Source organism: Stylophora pistillata, chromosome 5 (genome assembly GCF_964205215.1).
Source record: "Stylophora pistillata chromosome 5, jaStyPist1.2, whole genome shotgun sequence".
NCBI classification, from domain to species: domain Eukaryota; kingdom Metazoa; phylum Cnidaria; class Anthozoa; order Scleractinia; family Pocilloporidae; genus Stylophora; species Stylophora pistillata.
Window position 1 is genome coordinate 8587193 of NC_142523.1, and position 16705 is coordinate 8603897.

The 16705-nt window shown below is 36.6% G+C and overlaps 2 long non-coding RNA genes across 3 annotated transcripts; one reads left to right on the forward strand and one right to left on the reverse strand.

Annotated features, from left to right (window-relative positions):
- Positions 1-953: 953 nt before the first annotated feature.
- Positions 954-6640, reverse strand: LOC148730100 (uncharacterized). Of its 2 annotated transcripts, XR_016001845.1 has the most exons (7): positions 6087-6640; positions 3436-5080; positions 2959-3003; positions 2458-2505; positions 1916-2053; positions 1437-1660; positions 954-1136 (listed from the first exon to the last, which is right to left on the reverse strand). It is a non-coding gene; the product is annotated as an uncharacterized LOC148730100 (long non-coding RNA). The 2 variants fall into 2 exon arrangements; XR_016001844.1 differs by lacking the exon at positions 1437-1660 and having other exon boundaries at positions 6087-6635.
- A 2824-nt stretch (positions 6641-9464) lies between these two features.
- LOC148730101 (uncharacterized) lies at positions 9465-11418 on the forward strand. The gene is made up of 2 exons (XR_016000950.1): positions 9465-9854; positions 10195-11418. It is a non-coding gene; the product is annotated as an uncharacterized LOC148730101 (long non-coding RNA).
- The last annotated feature ends 5287 nt before the right edge of the window (positions 11419-16705 follow it).

A 16705-nucleotide genomic window follows, 5' to 3' on the forward strand; every position in this document is an offset into this window, starting at 1 on the left:
AAAGTGACCTCGACAAGCCATGTCTTAATTTCACCAAATATCAACGGAATGAATCAATTTACGGTGAAATAGTAATGAAATAATAAAATAATCCCCTGAAGGAGAAAAATTGTAAAGCAAATTCTAATATCGTTATTGGAGGAGGATAAACAGGTGTCGGAAGAACATCACGAAAAATAGTATTGCCTGGAAACGAAATGGCGTTCTCTTTTTCGAAGTTTTTCAGAACTAATCCTCATAGACAGGCATTTCAAATTCCAGAGGCACCCTGCACTTTAGGGTTTCGAAAACCCGAGCTTTCATAGAGCTCTGAAGATTAAAGGAAGCCTGGACCACAAGAAAAGGTGACTGAAGCTTAACACTTTTTGGGTTAACCAAATCAATTATCACACAGCTTGTCAACTAAAGTTCTCCCCAATGGTATGGATAAATTATCATACAGCTTGTCAACTAAAGTTCTCCCCAATGGTATGGATAAATTATCAAACAGCTTGTCAACTAAAGTTCTCCCCAATGGTATGGATAAATTATCAAACAGCTTGTCAACTAAAGTTCTCCCCAATGGCATGGATAAATTATCATACAGCTTGTCAACTAAAGTTCTCCCCCCCTCCCCCCCCCCCGGCAATGGTATGGATAAAAGACGAGGCGTCGCTAATAGGAGGAGTTCTTAGGATTCGCTTGAGCTTCTCTTATCGAAGAGAATCCGAAAGTTATTGCTTGTCGTCTTATTTTTTTATATCATTCATACCCCAAATGACACGTTAGTGTGACCTCCCCCCCTCAATTCTTATGACTTTGCTGGATATTTTCCTTACTGCTTGTCTGATTAAGTGCCGAAGATACAGTTTGGCAGGTTATTATCTGCGTACAGTAAAAAGTGTTCCTTACACAAACTTTCAACGTGCTCGCGATAAAAAAAAATTGAAAAAAAAAAAAAAGCCACAATCATCTCAATTAAAATAACACTTTTAATGATCCCCTTCGTTGAGAAGCTCTAAATCTACAGTCATCAAACAATCCAACGAAAAACAAGGAATGAAAACAAAATTCGATTACAACTACGTTGGAGCTAACTGCGATTCCCTCTAAAAACCAACCAAAAATCAGGCTGAAACTGTCCAGGTAAATTGCGCCTGATGGAGAAAACAAAGGAAATGAGCATTGCAGAGCAAACAACGGTAACAATTATAGATAGCGAAGAGAATATGAAGTACGTATGATGCACGATCCTCGCAGTAGAGAGCGCCATTTATGCAATAGCGAAAATCAGACCTGAAAAAAATCAGGCCTGTACGGGATTCGAACCACTGACCTCTGCGATACTAGTGCAGCGCTCTACCAATACGTGCATCATACGTATCTATAACCGCAGTTCAAAATATATGAACTTCATATCAGAATATGAGGTGAAAGAACTTATCCCTCAAACATACCCCTCTTCCAATAAAAACGTTTTTAAATCCAACTTTAGTACTCGTTCCTGCGGCGCGACTAATTTGAGAACAACAGCTGATTGGCTAACGGTTCTACGGTGAAATATACTGTGTGATGTTTGGAAACCTGCCGTTTGGGGTTTGTGGTGTTCTATATATTTAGCCTTGTATCCCATACACTCCCATCAGTGACCAAGACAGAATTTCTCCTTACAACATCAGAACTATATCAAGCAGACAAGTAATGAGAATAAAGGAAAAAATCAATTAAGGATCATGAGTTGATCCAACAACAAATTCTCCAAACTAACATCATAAGAATTGTATGGCAGACAGTAAGGAGAATAACTAATTAGATCAAACTAACATCATAAGAATTGTATGGCAGAAAGTAAGGAGAATTACTGATTAGATCTTGGGAGTTCATGGGATACATGTCACTTTGTTCAAACTTCAGTTTAAGTGAAAGTTCTCTTTACCTTATATATTTCACTTGGAAATACAGTTGTCATCCTTGCATCGTCCGCTGGTACCACAACCCCAAGCAAGGCGATAGTCATGCCTGTAGCTACAATAGCATCCAGGACCTAGCGACTTGCAGTCAGGGCAAATGCTGGCTGAAATAGGAACACAGAAACAAATAATTGAAATGGAGATAAAAGTCTTAGTAATGTGTTTGTTAATTATATTGATTTACTGAATGACTGACCGCTGACTCACTGAATGAATGATTGATTGGCTGACTGACAAGCTGACTAACTGATATTGATTGATTAATGACAAGATTCATCGATTGATCGATTGAACCACAGCAGTCACAACAGCCATCAGATTAAGGAGCCGAAGATAATTTTCAAAACATACGAGCAAACTTCCTGAGGCGCAGGAAAAACGGAAGTAAACAATTCATGACTGGTTTTAGCTTTTCACCTCATCGGTGAGGTAAGTTTTATAAACAAATCGCCGATTGTAGAAAATCAAGACTAACAAATTAAAGCTAGGTAGAGTCTGCACAACTTACGTTCACCGCGTTTCCAAACAGATCCGTCCATTGGAATTTCATTTGACTCTGAAAAATCATACGTAGGTAGGAGAATAAATAGTGAATAAATAATGAAAGAGAGTGGGGTTCAATTTGATGCGAAATCAGACGCAGTGTGGGTCGATTTGAAATCACAAGTACTTTAATGAAGGATTTTGGGGGATCACATGGTTTTCAGGTGAACCAGAGAAGTGATCCATCTTCGTCAACAGAGTTTAAAGAGGGGGGCTATAGAAAATTGACTTCCAATCAACTGCCAATAAGGATCATAAGAGTAAAAAAGAACGAGGGGGAGGAATTTTATCGTGACACAACCAAAATCTTCTAATCCCCTCTTAGGCGCAAAATAATGAACCGTCCCTTCGTTTATCTTTTGGAACACAATTACCCTTGATAGGAATTTTTCCCACTTGCCAAGTTTCGCTCTACTTAAAATACTGGACTAGAATGGGTTCAAGTCACATCAAAGGACTGATTTACCTGAAATATCCCTTTCAGTTTCCTTCAAAAAGCTTCTTATTTCATCTTAAAAACGGAAAATCAAAATCAGTGGAATCAAAAGGCAATCATTTTTATCTCAAACCATTCATAATGCATGTGTAGTAACAGTGTGATATATGAAGAGTATAACACACTTTTAGGAACTATGCGTCGATCAATTCTTAACTTCAAAATTCCCCCTCTCCTCCCCGGGAAATTCCTAAGCATTTACATTTTTGAAGATTGGCTCGTTTAAATTCCCTGGTGCTCTTCAGGCCAAAATTGCTTTAAATGCCCCACCCAATGATTTTGTGTGAAACCACCGAATGCTGTAGAAATTAGAAAAGTTACATATTAGTTGTTGATACTGCTGTTTTGTTTTTGGCTTGTTGCTCACTCAAGGACCATTACAATATTTAATTTTTTTGGAAATTTTACGAAGGCTGGCTTAAGACACCTCGGGAATAGTTTTTTTACCTGTAAATGATAACAAATCAAGTCAAATCCCAGCAACAACTGAAAAAAAAATTACAGTAAAATAATTTGTTCTTAGCCATCATTTGAAGGTAAGTTAGATCTACTTCGAAAATTTACACCATCGAAATGGTGGTGGCCAATCGATTTGTTTTCTTTGGATTGATTTTTGAGCGCGCGCAAAATGTCTCAACTCACAAAAAAATTGAAAAACAAGTCAAGGCAATCATTTTCATCACAACAAATTCATGCATGCCTGGTAACTGTGTGATAAATGAAGAGTATTAGGAATCATTTTGTGCGCCTAATCATGTAAAGAAAAAAAGGCGCGGAAACTGCTGCGATTGCGCGCGCGCACAAAATGTCTCAACTCGAAAGAAAAAACACAATCATGACATTAAGGGAAATTATTTGATCATCAATAACGTTATTCCGAGACAATTTTAACATCTAAGTCAAAATACAAACTGAGAAAATAGATAAGAGTGGTGAATTTTTCCTCTTCTTCAACTAACTTGAAGCACGCCAAAATGGTCTCAGCCTATGTTAGCTCAATATCAGTAGGATAAAGAAAACAAAGAGCAGAAATGCAGGCTTTACTTTTTTCTTTGGATTTTAACAAAGTTCGAAAAAAGTTAAAAGGTTCCAAATAGTTTGGCACTCTATGAAGGTTTTGACGATACAATTTTGACTAGAATGCACTGAAAACTGACAAAACTTGAACACAATTAGAACTGGTTTTGTGAACCTGGTTTTCCTAATGGACTTTGGGCAATTGTTATGCTAATTTCTTAGATTGCTTGGGTCAGGTCTTTATCTATGATCCATGTAAAACGCGAGGGTGATTTTTTGGGCTAATTTTTCCGTCATAAAGAGTCGACTTATACACAGATAAATATGGTGATACTTCAACGATAAATGTAGAGCATGGCAATCAATGAAATAATCAGTGTCTAATTATGAACTAGCTCTTTGTCAGTGACAAGTTTGCAAAATTAATATTGGAGAAGGGTACATTACTTCATACAACAGTTACTGCGAAACCATCATACTGAAAAATATGGCGACTGCTACCCTCAACCAGACCTCTAAGAAGGAAAGAAAATCCTGGAACCACTCATAAAAACAAGTAGTAAAGGTCTGAAAAATTTAAACCTTGCATATGTTGTTGTTTTGTGAAATATTGCTTTCTACATGCATTGTGCCTTAGCCTAAGAGTAATGGTAAAATGTACAGGTGCCATCTTTGTCTGTCAGTGAATTGAATCTATTGGGTGAACACCAGAAAAATTTAATAATATTGATACAAGTAAAATGAGGGTTTCGTATAGGTATGCTGTGGTTCAGTTTCATCCTTAGTTTAATTATTTTACTTTTAATAGAGGCCAAATTGATTGTGACACATCATCTCATCATAACTTACACTCTGGGAGCTATATTTTATCTTTCTTTACACAAAATTCATTTTCATTCATATCATTGACAAAACCAAAGGAAAATTATGCTTACACCAAGGAAAAAAAATAATCACAACATTTACCTTTTTATAACTAGTGCACAATTTGCCAAGGAAATGTTTACAATGGAGCTTAATACCACCTCATTGGCACTTCTGTTTACTTTGATTTGCTGCTGGTTCTCATCCATGCCTGTATGTATGAAATTAAGTAAGGGTGAAAAGATTAGTATTTTCTTTGCAAAGATAGTTGTAGCAAGTGTCTCCACTAATATATGGATCACCAAAGGCTCACAATGAAAGCAACCAAGACCAAGTTCTTGCTAACACATGTAGGAGCAATAATTGCTAATAATAGGCAATAGTCTGTACTGAATTAAGTATTCAATTGTGCACGAATTAGTATTTATTTCATTTCAATATTTGAAACACATAGTTGAAAAAGTATGCAAAGTGTGGAAACATATATATATTGTCATATTCCTTATGATTTAGTTCAAAGGGCTTTATTCTAAATAGATCAAAAGAAAGCAAGTGGCATACCTCAGCCACTGATTTAAATGGAAAAGCACATATTAATAAGTGAAGAGTAATTTTGCTGCAAATCTGTCCTCTTCTGGGCGAGCAAAGAGAATGATTTAATGCATTGTAACCCAACTGTTTCTTGCTGGAGAGCATGGGAGAGAGCACCCTATCCTTTATAAAAGATACCAGATCTTCATCATACGTGTCAACAGTTTGTGAGTTAACTTTCCAGGATATGTGATGTTTGACATCAACCATACCAGAGGTTGAATTTTTGCGTAGTCCCATACAATTACAATGAATACGTGTCTTCAATTGTATCCATAATAACCATCAATGTAGACAATATGAGATTGCTACATGTAACTTAATAATAATTACGAGGCTGGAAGAAAATCACAAATTTTCGGTCATTGAAAAAACACCGAGACCTGTCTCGTTGTTTAATTATGTATCATCTAGTTTTCCATGTCCCAAGCAAAATAATAATAAAAAAAATCAGCCCTCGACACAGAAGGATTCAATGAATCCTGGTTAGTAGTTACTCGGACGCTTTATCATGCAGCCACACGAAATCGACAGTATTTTAAGCCCGAAACTTGAACGCGATCTTTGAAGAATGGTTGTAATATTTAATTTAACAAAAATACTAGCATGAAGTGCTGAACCCTTACCTTAACGAGCTAGTTCCGACAGAAAAGCACAACTTCGATCACCAACGCACTCCAAACTTGAAAACACTGTCCGGCTGCCGGACATAAGAGACACAGCGAAACTAATAAGGGAATCGAAGCCACGAGGCAACGTCAATTTCTCGTCTTCCTAAGCTTTCCAACGTATCGAAGAAAATTTCGCCAATAATTCGCACTTAAAAACGCAACCAAAATCTTAATCTTACAACAATCCGAAGTGTCCCAAACGACACCAAGGATCATTCGCTCCGACGAAGGCCTAACGCAGCTTTTATAATCGTAACGGTGGCCAATTTACCATTTCAACTTTGTTGATATATTCAAATTATTTCGTTATCCCCACCGACGCAGCCCCAAACAGTTTCTTTAGAAACTATCAGCCTTTAGAGACCGAGAATAGCTCATGAAACAATGATATCCCGTGAAATTCTTCACCTTCGAGCGCGGAAATCTTAACGATCTTCTTACAATTTTGCATTGCATCCCTCCCCTAGTTGGGAAGTGACAAGCAAGAGACACGTTCACAAGGCCTTTTGATTGGAAGAAGTAAAACCGCATTCTATTGGTTATTAGTTGTGATAACATAACTGCAACGGAAGACTCACTGCAACGCTAAACATACTCACTTGACTACTATACTTGTAGAAGTGAAATGTTCTCCCACTAAATCCCACGTGGGATTTGAACTCTTTCTGATATAAATTTCTCTTTTGTTCCAATAAATTTGGAATAATTGGCAATCACGTGAGTGAAAGCGATCGATTATCTGATAATTATGGTGGCCGAGAACTGCCATTAAACATATTCAAATTTATAGAAATTATTTTTGTAATTTTTTTTTTAATTTCGATTTATTCCTCCTTTTTCTTTTTAAAATAAAAGCAAGTGAAAGTAAAATGTAAAATAGAAATAAAATGAAACCAAAGATGAATGAAATCAAATCAAAATTAAATACTACCCGGCCGAGCGCTGCCACTCGTTTTTTTTTTGTTTTTGTTTTTGTTTTTTTGTTGTCTTTTTTTTTGTTGTTTGTTTTTTTTTTTTTTGCGGTCGGAAAAAAACAAATTTGTTCATGGCCGAACGCTGCCACATGGCCGAGGGCTGCCAAACAAGCCCAGAATGCACTACCATCAAAAAGTTCACGAGAAGCAATTTCTGGGTCGAATAATTCATACCCATGTCATTGTATATCTAGCAGCATGAGTTTTTTGTCTGACTTTTCATAAGAAAAATGGGTTAGACTTTGAGCCTTCTGACCCATAACATCTGTTTCCTCGACACAACAATCACCAGTATTGTTTAAGGACTTGGTAAACTGTCCATTAATAAACTCCTCCACAGTCACAAATTCTATTTTATCCTCTTCGCCGTAGTATACCCCATTCACACCAAAGCCTAAACATGCTTTAAAGCTGTTTTGTTAAACATGGTTTAACACAACAGCTCCATAGAAGCTGCTCAAATCAATATTTGGTTGACTTCAAATGTGGCACATTGAAAATACAATTTAGCAATTGCTTGAATCTTGTGGAAAATTTAGTGCTTCAGTTCTCTGCTTCTGATTTTTATTCAGTTAAACCTGGTTTAACTAAACAAGTTTTCTGGTGTGAATGGGGTAGTAGATCTTTCTATACCTTAAAACCTCTCCAAATGCATCAATAGCATGTTTTTCAATGATGTTTTGTTTCAACTGGCGAGCAAAATTCCTTGCAAGAAGATGCATCTGAACCGCCTTTTGGGTGTGTTGTTGGACAGTTTGCCCAATGTCATTTTTTCCCTTCACAGCATCAGGAAGGTATCTTTTAATGACCCAGGTAGTCCCCTTGAGCTGTGGGTGCTTTGTGGTTGCTTTGTATGCAATGCGAAACCCACCGTGAGCAAACGGCTCTTTTTCTTCATTGAATTCGACAGTTATTATTATACAGCTCCTTTCCTTTAATTAATTTATGCGTTGTATCTCCTGCATCACGCTTCTTCCCTCTTTTCGCAGTCACTTCCTCTTTTAACTTTTTCCACGCGGCATCCGCCATACTAAAATCTTGAAAGGCATACTACAAAGAATTCTGGATTTTTGTTTGGCAGCCCTCGGCCATGTGGCAGCGTTCGGCCACGAACAAATTTTCTGACCGCGAAAAAAAAAAAAAAAACTAGTGGCAGCGCTCGGCCGGGTAGTATTTAATTTTGATTCGATTTCATTTATCTTTGGTTTCATTTTATTTCTATTTTACATTTTACTTTCACTTGCTTCTATTTTAAAAGGAAAAATGAGAAATAAATCGAAATTTAAAAAAAATAGCAAAAATAATTCCTATAAATTTGAATATGTTTAATGGCAGGTGTAGGCCACTATAGATAATTGCTTAAAGTTTTAAAAATAGAGGCATTGTAATGGACATCACGAGATGATCATGTGTCGTTGATTTGGATAACTTTAGGTTCGCCTTCGCGTTTCTGCCGAAGATTGTGGAACTTGATAACTTTTCTTCTGTTTATTGAGAATTTGGAAGCTCGACTCATCAGGGCCCTAAACTTCTAAGGCGGTAAGTTCCATCAATTCTTATAATGTCTCAAAAAAATCTGCAAGAAAGCCAGGACGATTTTGGCAAAAATACTTTCCATTGTTTAAAACAGTGGTCCTTTATGTTTGTCTGTTCAAACTTCGAATATTAAAACTGACAGATTCATCCTTTCAAAAAATCCTATATTTCGTTCTTTGTCAATTTAAAGGGCTTACTGTATTTTGCGAAACGAAACGAAACGAAACGAAACGAAACGAGTAAACCCGTACTGTATTTTGCGAAACCAGCTCTTCGAAGACTCTAGCGATATATAACTTATTTCTTCCGATTCGTAAACACAATTCGTAGATACAACTCGATTCAATGATGATTTATAAATAAAGACTTTGAGCCAAAAGGTCAGAAGTGCGCCGTTTCGCAAATTACAGATATGTAAATCTGTAATTTGCAAAACGAGCTCTTTGAAGACTCTAATAATATGTAACTTATTTCTTCCGATTCTATAACACTTTTCGTAGATACAACTCGATGCAGTGATGATTTTTTAATGAAGAGCTCGAGCCAAAAGGTCAGAAGTGCGCCGTTTCGCAAATTACAGATATGTAAATCTGTAATTTGCGAAACGAGCTCTTTGAAGACTCTAATGATATGTAACTTATTTCTTCCGATTCTACAACACTTTTCGTAGATACAACTCGATGCAGTGATGATTTTTTGAGTTATTTAAAAAAAAAATAATAACTATATGTTAGCGTATAGATTGGTGTATTGTGGTGTAGTGTAATCTGATCAACGCAATTTGGTGTATCTCTAAGCAATCTGGTTGGCGCATCTTTTTTTCGGTGTATCTCAACGCAATGTGATTGGCCCAATTTTTTGGTGTATCACAAACCAATCAGATTGTAGTATTTTTCGATGACGCTCCAATCAGAGCGTTCTTGCTAATTTGTGGTTTGACAGGTCTTCAAACTTCAGCGAATCAACGCTTGAGTCGGAGAGAGCGGTTCGCGAATTAATTAAGGAAATGTATCAGTCGTGTTGAGAAAGTGGTGGAGTTGTGATCGTTGTACGACTATGCTTATTCTTCCTTCTGAAGGAGACTGAGTGGAACATAAGAAAAATTTTGAATCAAATATTACTTCAGATGTTGATAAGAGCAACTTGAGGATATTTCATTGCTATATATGAGTTAATCGGCGATTCCAATTTTGAATTTCGCTCAAGGAACGAGGTAAGATGACATCTACAAGAGTTTTAAGATCATCTATTCAGTGTAATGGCTCATGTCCTTCGTGAGGATTTTATCGCTATGATCTGTCTGGATTTGAAAGGTTGTCAGGGAACTTTTGCTACCGATTAGCGAGTTAAAACGTGCATTTTTTTTTTTTGTACCGCTCCTTCACTTACGACGTACACACCGTCAGCTGAAGGCCTAAGACGAATGTAGCGCTATAGCATGTTGTTTCGGAAAGGCTAGTTTTACTGACTCTGGTAAATCTTGCGCAAGATATTTGCGTAATTCATATTTGATTGATAATCTTTTTTTTGCCATATGGTTGTTCTTTTAGCAGCGGTTGAAACGACCACCAAGTTACATTTACTTTCTGCGTCGACTGCCATGTTACATATCCGTTTCTTTACTTCTGAAAGTCCTCCATGACTTAAATATTGTTTAAACGATACTTTCCCGTTACAGTTGCGTGTTACTTTTTACTCGCCAGTATGGATTAGATTTTCTTAGATGAAAAGCCATTTTCCAGTAAACAACGCAAATTTTATGACAAATCTACTTCAATGAAAAATATTTCACAAGGGACAGAATGATACGGTCGGTTAATTTTCCACGCAACTCTCACGTGCGTAGACGTTTTCTACCAATAAAATTCGCTTATAGCTAACCTGGACTTTACCCCATTGCGTGCCAATTTCCTGTAAACAACCTGCATTTTATCACGTATTTCGCAAGCAAAGGGCAAAGTCCAGATAGGCAACAACCAATCAAGTAGCCCACCTTATTATCCTTTGAAGAATGATACTTTCTCTTGGTTCAATCTACTTTCAATAGTTCGAAGAATGGAGACCGGAAAATATCTTTGTCCAGAGGCTGTAAGAGATAAAATAGAGCTTTCCACTGCAAAATTATATGGACGAGTGTTCTGAGACAACCATCTGTTACTGAACAGGAAGCTACACTGAGCCTATATTTGGGCCGGATTTGTGGATCAGCGGATTGAATTGAATTGGTTCGAATTGAGGGATTTGCTGTTTTAGCAAAATCGCTGTCGAGTGCTTTTCATGGTTTGTTAACGTGGAGAGTTATGGAGACTAAGATTTCGGAACAAGTTGATGCCATCCATGACAATTTGGAGTTACTAAAATCGCCGGAGGAAAGGCGGGATCACTCAATAAAATTTGCATTTGAACGCGATGACTTTATTTACCAGGATTTCTCTTGTTTACATCTAATAACTAACCTTTGAAGTTTTTTTGCCTCGGAACGATATGTCACAGAAGGCATTTTATAGACCTCAAGTTTTTTGACTGATTGAAATTAAAGGTATGTGGCAGTGACTTCCACAAGTTTTTTTTTAGTCAGAGAAGTACAATTGTTTTGTTCGCAATATTTATTTACGGATGGTGTCAATCGCCAATGTTTACATAAGATGGTTGTTTTAATTAATCGAATTAGACAATCGGCAAAAAATTTTTCTGTTCCCAAGGGTTGTTTTCATCAGTACGTTAACAATTGTAGTGATTCACAGTATTAGGTTTGTAATTTAAATAAATGTATTTAAGTTCACTCGAAAGATGAGTATAAACTGTAACAAGGTTATCGTTGATGCGCGGCCAGTACTTCCAAACACTCGATGCTAAAACTCAACCTCGTTCCCTGGATATGCCACCACACTACTTTACGCCAATTAAAAACTGCACGCTATTGTGCATTTTCTTGCACAGGAAAAACCAAACAGAATTTCTGATTCTGGCCCTTAATGGTCAGAACAATAACTAGGACTTTGTCTCTGACGAAGGAACGGCAATAAGCACAATTTTAACCTACGAGCAGGTCGTTGTTTGGTCTCATCATGCAATTTTGGAGAGAGAGAGAGAGAGAGAGAGAGAGAGAGAGAGAGAGAGAGAGAGAGAGAGAGAGAGAGAGAGTGTGTGTGTTGCGTGACAAGTTCAAATTAGGGCTGTGGAGGGGAATGTAGGAAGCGTTGTACCGATGCAGTTTATTTTTGCCCACAATTATTCAGACACCAGCATCAGTTATATAGTGTCCTATTTCAACCTACGTATCTCACAAAAAATAACTCCTGCATGCGTAGCATGCCTATGTTTAATAAAAAGCTCGAGCCAAAAGGTCAGAAGTGCGCCGTTTCGCAAATTACAGATATGTAAATCTGTAATTTGCGAAACGAGCTCTTTGAAGACTCTAATGATATGTAACTAATTTCTTCCGATTCTATAACACTTTCCGTAGATACAACTCGATGCAGTGATGACTTTTTAATAGAGTTCGAGCCAAAAGGTCAGAAGTGCGCCGTTTCGCAAATAACATATATGTAAATCCGTAATTTGCGAAACGAGCTCTTTGAAGCCTCTAATAGCATTTGGTTAGTACCAGATAAAAACCAGGTCAAGATTGGAATTCTGCCCTTTGACATTGCTGTAGCATGTGTTAGAAACCTTGCGCGTACCGCAATGTATGTTTGTACATTTATTAAAATCTACAACAATTTTGTTATTTTTTACCGGCCGCCTAGTCCAGTTGATAGTTCATGAACAGAAAGCAATTTATCTTTAGGGACTTCTTTCCTGTCCGCTACCTTTTTTCAATTACCATATTAGTCTTTCCGAAACATTTCCATATCAGGCTACTAGTTATTTCTCATTCTTACGCAATAGAATGCGTGACACGTGTGAGATTTGGTGGGAAACTCGTTTCGCAAATTACAGATTTACATATCTGTAATTTGCGAAACGGCGCACTTCTGACCTTATGGCTCGAGCTCTTTATTACAAAATCATCACTGCATCGAGTTGTATCTACGAAAAGTGTTATAGCATCGGAAGAAATAAGTTACATATCATTAGAGTCTTCAAAGAGCTCGTTTCGCAAATTACAGATTTACATATCTGTAATTTGCGAAACGGCGCACTTCTGACCTTTTGGCTCCAAGTCTTTATTTATAAATAATCACTGCATCGAGTTGTATCTACGAATTGTGTTTACGAATCGGAAGAAATAAGTTATATATCGCTAGAGTCTTCGAAGAGCTGGTTTCGCAAAATACAGTACGGGTTTACTCGCTTCGTTTCGTTTCGTTTCGTTTCGCAAAATACAGTAAGCCATTTAAAGGGCAAAAGCTGATTTTTTTTTAAAAAAATAGACTGGGGAAAAGTAGAATTCGAGCTGTTTTTCTCTTAATCAATATGCTAACTGTTCTCTCGTTGCAACTTACTGCGTTGCAAATATATAGAAGATTCCATTTTTCGATTCAGTCGAAAAACTGTTGCATCCACAACACGGTAGAACCCCACTATAGTTAACTCGAACTGGATCCGACTTCCCTTGGATTTGAAGACGGTTAACGCAACAAATCAGTTTTACTTTTCCTTGGCTCAAACTTCGGTCAGAGTACAACACAGACTGCGGACTGCAGACTGCGGACTGCGGACTGCAGACTGCAGACTGCGGACTGCCCATTTTGCTGAACCAAGTTTCCCAAAAGCCCCCAAACTGATGGTAATACTATGCATCTTACTTTTGTTTAGATGTCGGCCATTTTGAATTGTGCTTTCGCGAATAGGTCTGGGACCGAGTAACTCTTTCAGCGTTCAAATTCTACATATGGCCTTAGTATTGTGTTTCGTGAGTCCTGACATGACATTATTTTACGGGTACAAACACTCTTTATTTCATCCTTAAGACTCCTTTTTAATATTTCACCCTCAGTCTGCATTTTACCCCTGGTCTGCAGTCTGCAGTCTGCATTTTACCCTCAGTCTGCATTTTACCCCCGGTCTGCAGTCCGCAGTCTGCGTTTTACACTGACTGCTCCAATTTACCCACTGCAAATAATGTCGTTCGATAAATGTCAAAGTGTCAGATCATAGCTGATTGACACGTCCCATCCTGTAATCGCGATTTTTATGAAAGTGGTAACGTGTATGTGAACAGGACACACCTTGATGAACTATCTAGTTTGAACGATCCTATGCAACAAACTTAATGTACGAAAATTGAGCACGAATGGTATGTTCGAATTCATGATTCTTCATAAATTATCAAAAGGATGATTGAAATTCTAACACGAGTAAAGATAACTTGACCTCCTCTAGCTTGAACCGTTTTTTCGTTTCTTTTGGGAGCTTGAATTACCACAGCTCTATTGTAGATTGGTAACTTGAACAATAGGTATATGTATGAAATCACGCAGTTATTTAATTGATTCATCATTACTGACGTAAGTTACATGCTATGATGATTCGAGCAAAGAAATTGTAGACAAGATCTCACAAGTGAAAAAATTTATAAAAAGAAATATCAAATTACCGCCTGATACATATCAAATATGATAAATCGGATTAAAAAAACGATTCATGTAGTCTGAGGCCGACTATTATATCTGTTGGATCTCAAAACATTTTTCACAGATTATCCATCGCTGATTATGGCCTTGAGAGGGTCAGTGATGAGGAAATCGAAGAAAGGAACATTGAACCACTGTGTTATATTATGTGACGAGTTAAATTGCTCTTACAAACTTTTTCTTCTCTTTAAGCGTTTTTAGAAATTTCAATTGCCATCTTACGAAATTACTCTATAACTTGATAATTTACAGCATAATTATGCTTTCTGATTTACATTTGCCTTTTTCAATGGTGGGTCTCACAGAGATTAAGCTTAAAGTTGACCAAAGTTTTTTATGCAATATTGAAATACCAGGATATTCATTTTGCTTTCACTTACCCAGTCTTTCAAATGCTGGAGGAGTTGGCTTTTATTTTAAGGAGGATCAATTATTCACAACCAGACCTAATCTTACATTTTCAACTAATTATTTTTAGACACTTTGGGTAGAAATGCAAAATGGATCTCAACATAACATGTTAATGTAGTGTGATTTACCGGCATCCGCATGGTAACATGCAAAACTTTATGGATTTTCTTAACTCTACTAGCTATTAAAAAGATTGATAGGGCAAATAAATTCTGCATCATCTTAGGAGACTTTAATCTTGACCTGCTTAAACTAGATTCTCCCCCCCAATACAGATAATTTCTTAAGTACTTGGGCCCTTTGAATATCAACCACATATTTCACAACCTACTCGAATCACTGACCACTCCAAACTTTAATTGACAACATTTTGTTTAATTCTTGGGAACACCTCACCTTAAGTGGGAATATTATTTATGATCGTACTGATCATTTACCTAGTTTCCTTGTTATCAAAAAATTAACCTCTTTGCCTAACAAGGTTAAGGTCTACAAAAGAGATTATTCTAATTTTGATAAATCTGCTTTAATTTAAGACATCCATTCAGTTGATTGAGAAGGTGTGCTGCATGCCACTGCTAATCCCGATCCTAATAATATATTTAATTCTTTCTACACCAGCATCTCTGATATAGTTGATGTTCATATCCCTCTTATACAACTCTCTAAACGTGAATTGAGAATGAAATCTAAGCCATGGATAACCCCTGCTTTAGACGCTTTTAAAGGGTCTCAATCAATATGAAAAACAAACTTTTTAAAAAATACATTTCAACTATTTATAAGTCTGCTTATTATCGCACTAAATTCAAACTCTATACTGAGAAATAAAATTAATCACCTATGAAAAGTATCTAAAAAATATTATTATAATTACTATTTCTATACTAATATGACTGATTCTAAGAAAGTCTGGAAGGGGATAAGACAACTTATTAATCTTAAATCCAGATCTGGCTCTACTCCCACTAAATTACTTGTTGAAGATGTTGAAATTAATGCTTCAAAGTCTAATTGACAGATGCTTTTAACAGTTTTTTTGCTAATATTTTACGTAGTCTGACAAAGAAGATTCCTACTGTAAACAAATCGCCTCTTCAGTATCTTGCAGTTCCACCTAATGACAGTTTCTTTCTGTTCCCAACACCAACAGTTAAAATTGAAAATGAAATTACTAGGCTAAATGTCAATAAGTTTGCAGGACCTTACAGCATACCAGTTGCCATTTTAAAAATTACCAAACAAGCTATATCTACACTTCTAGAAATTATATTTAATGTCTCCTTTTCCACTGGAATTGTCTCAGATCTATTTAAAACAGCTAAAGTTACCCCTGTTTTCAAAAAGGGTGAGCAAGCAAGTTTAAATAATTATCATCCCATTTCTACTCTCTCAATATTCAATAAACTGCGAGAAAAGCAAATGCACAAGAGAATATTAGATTTCTTGGACAAGAATAAATTAATTTATTGCGAGCAGTTTGGCTTCAGTGCAAATCACTCAACTGATCATGCTATTACATAAGTATCATTGACTTGTCATGTAATTGACTACCAGGAATTTTCTTGTGGTATATTCTTGGATTTCAGTAAAGCTTTTCATACTGTAAATCATAATATCTTGCTTGAAAAACTAGACTATTATGTGGAATTCGTGGAGTAACCAAAGACTGGTTCATCTCTCATCTTGCCAACAGATATCAATATGTTTCCTTGGGGTAAGCTAAGTCTGAACTGCAATCTGTCTCTTGTGGTGTTCCTCAAGGTTCAGTTCTGGGCCCCTCATTATTTCTTATCGCTATCAATGATTTTAGTAACTGCTCTGAAATTCTAGATTTTCATGTATTTGTAGATGATGCCAATCTATTTTATAAACATAAAAATCTTAAGATCCTTAAATCCAAAGTAAATAATGAACTAGTAAATATTCATACTTGGTTAAGTGCTAAGAAACTTTCACTTAATATTGACAAGTCAAATTTTATCATCTTTCACCCTCCACAAACAAAGTTACCCTTTCATGTCATCCTCCGTCTTTAAATGGAATGAACCTAAAGCAAGAGTCTTCAATAAAA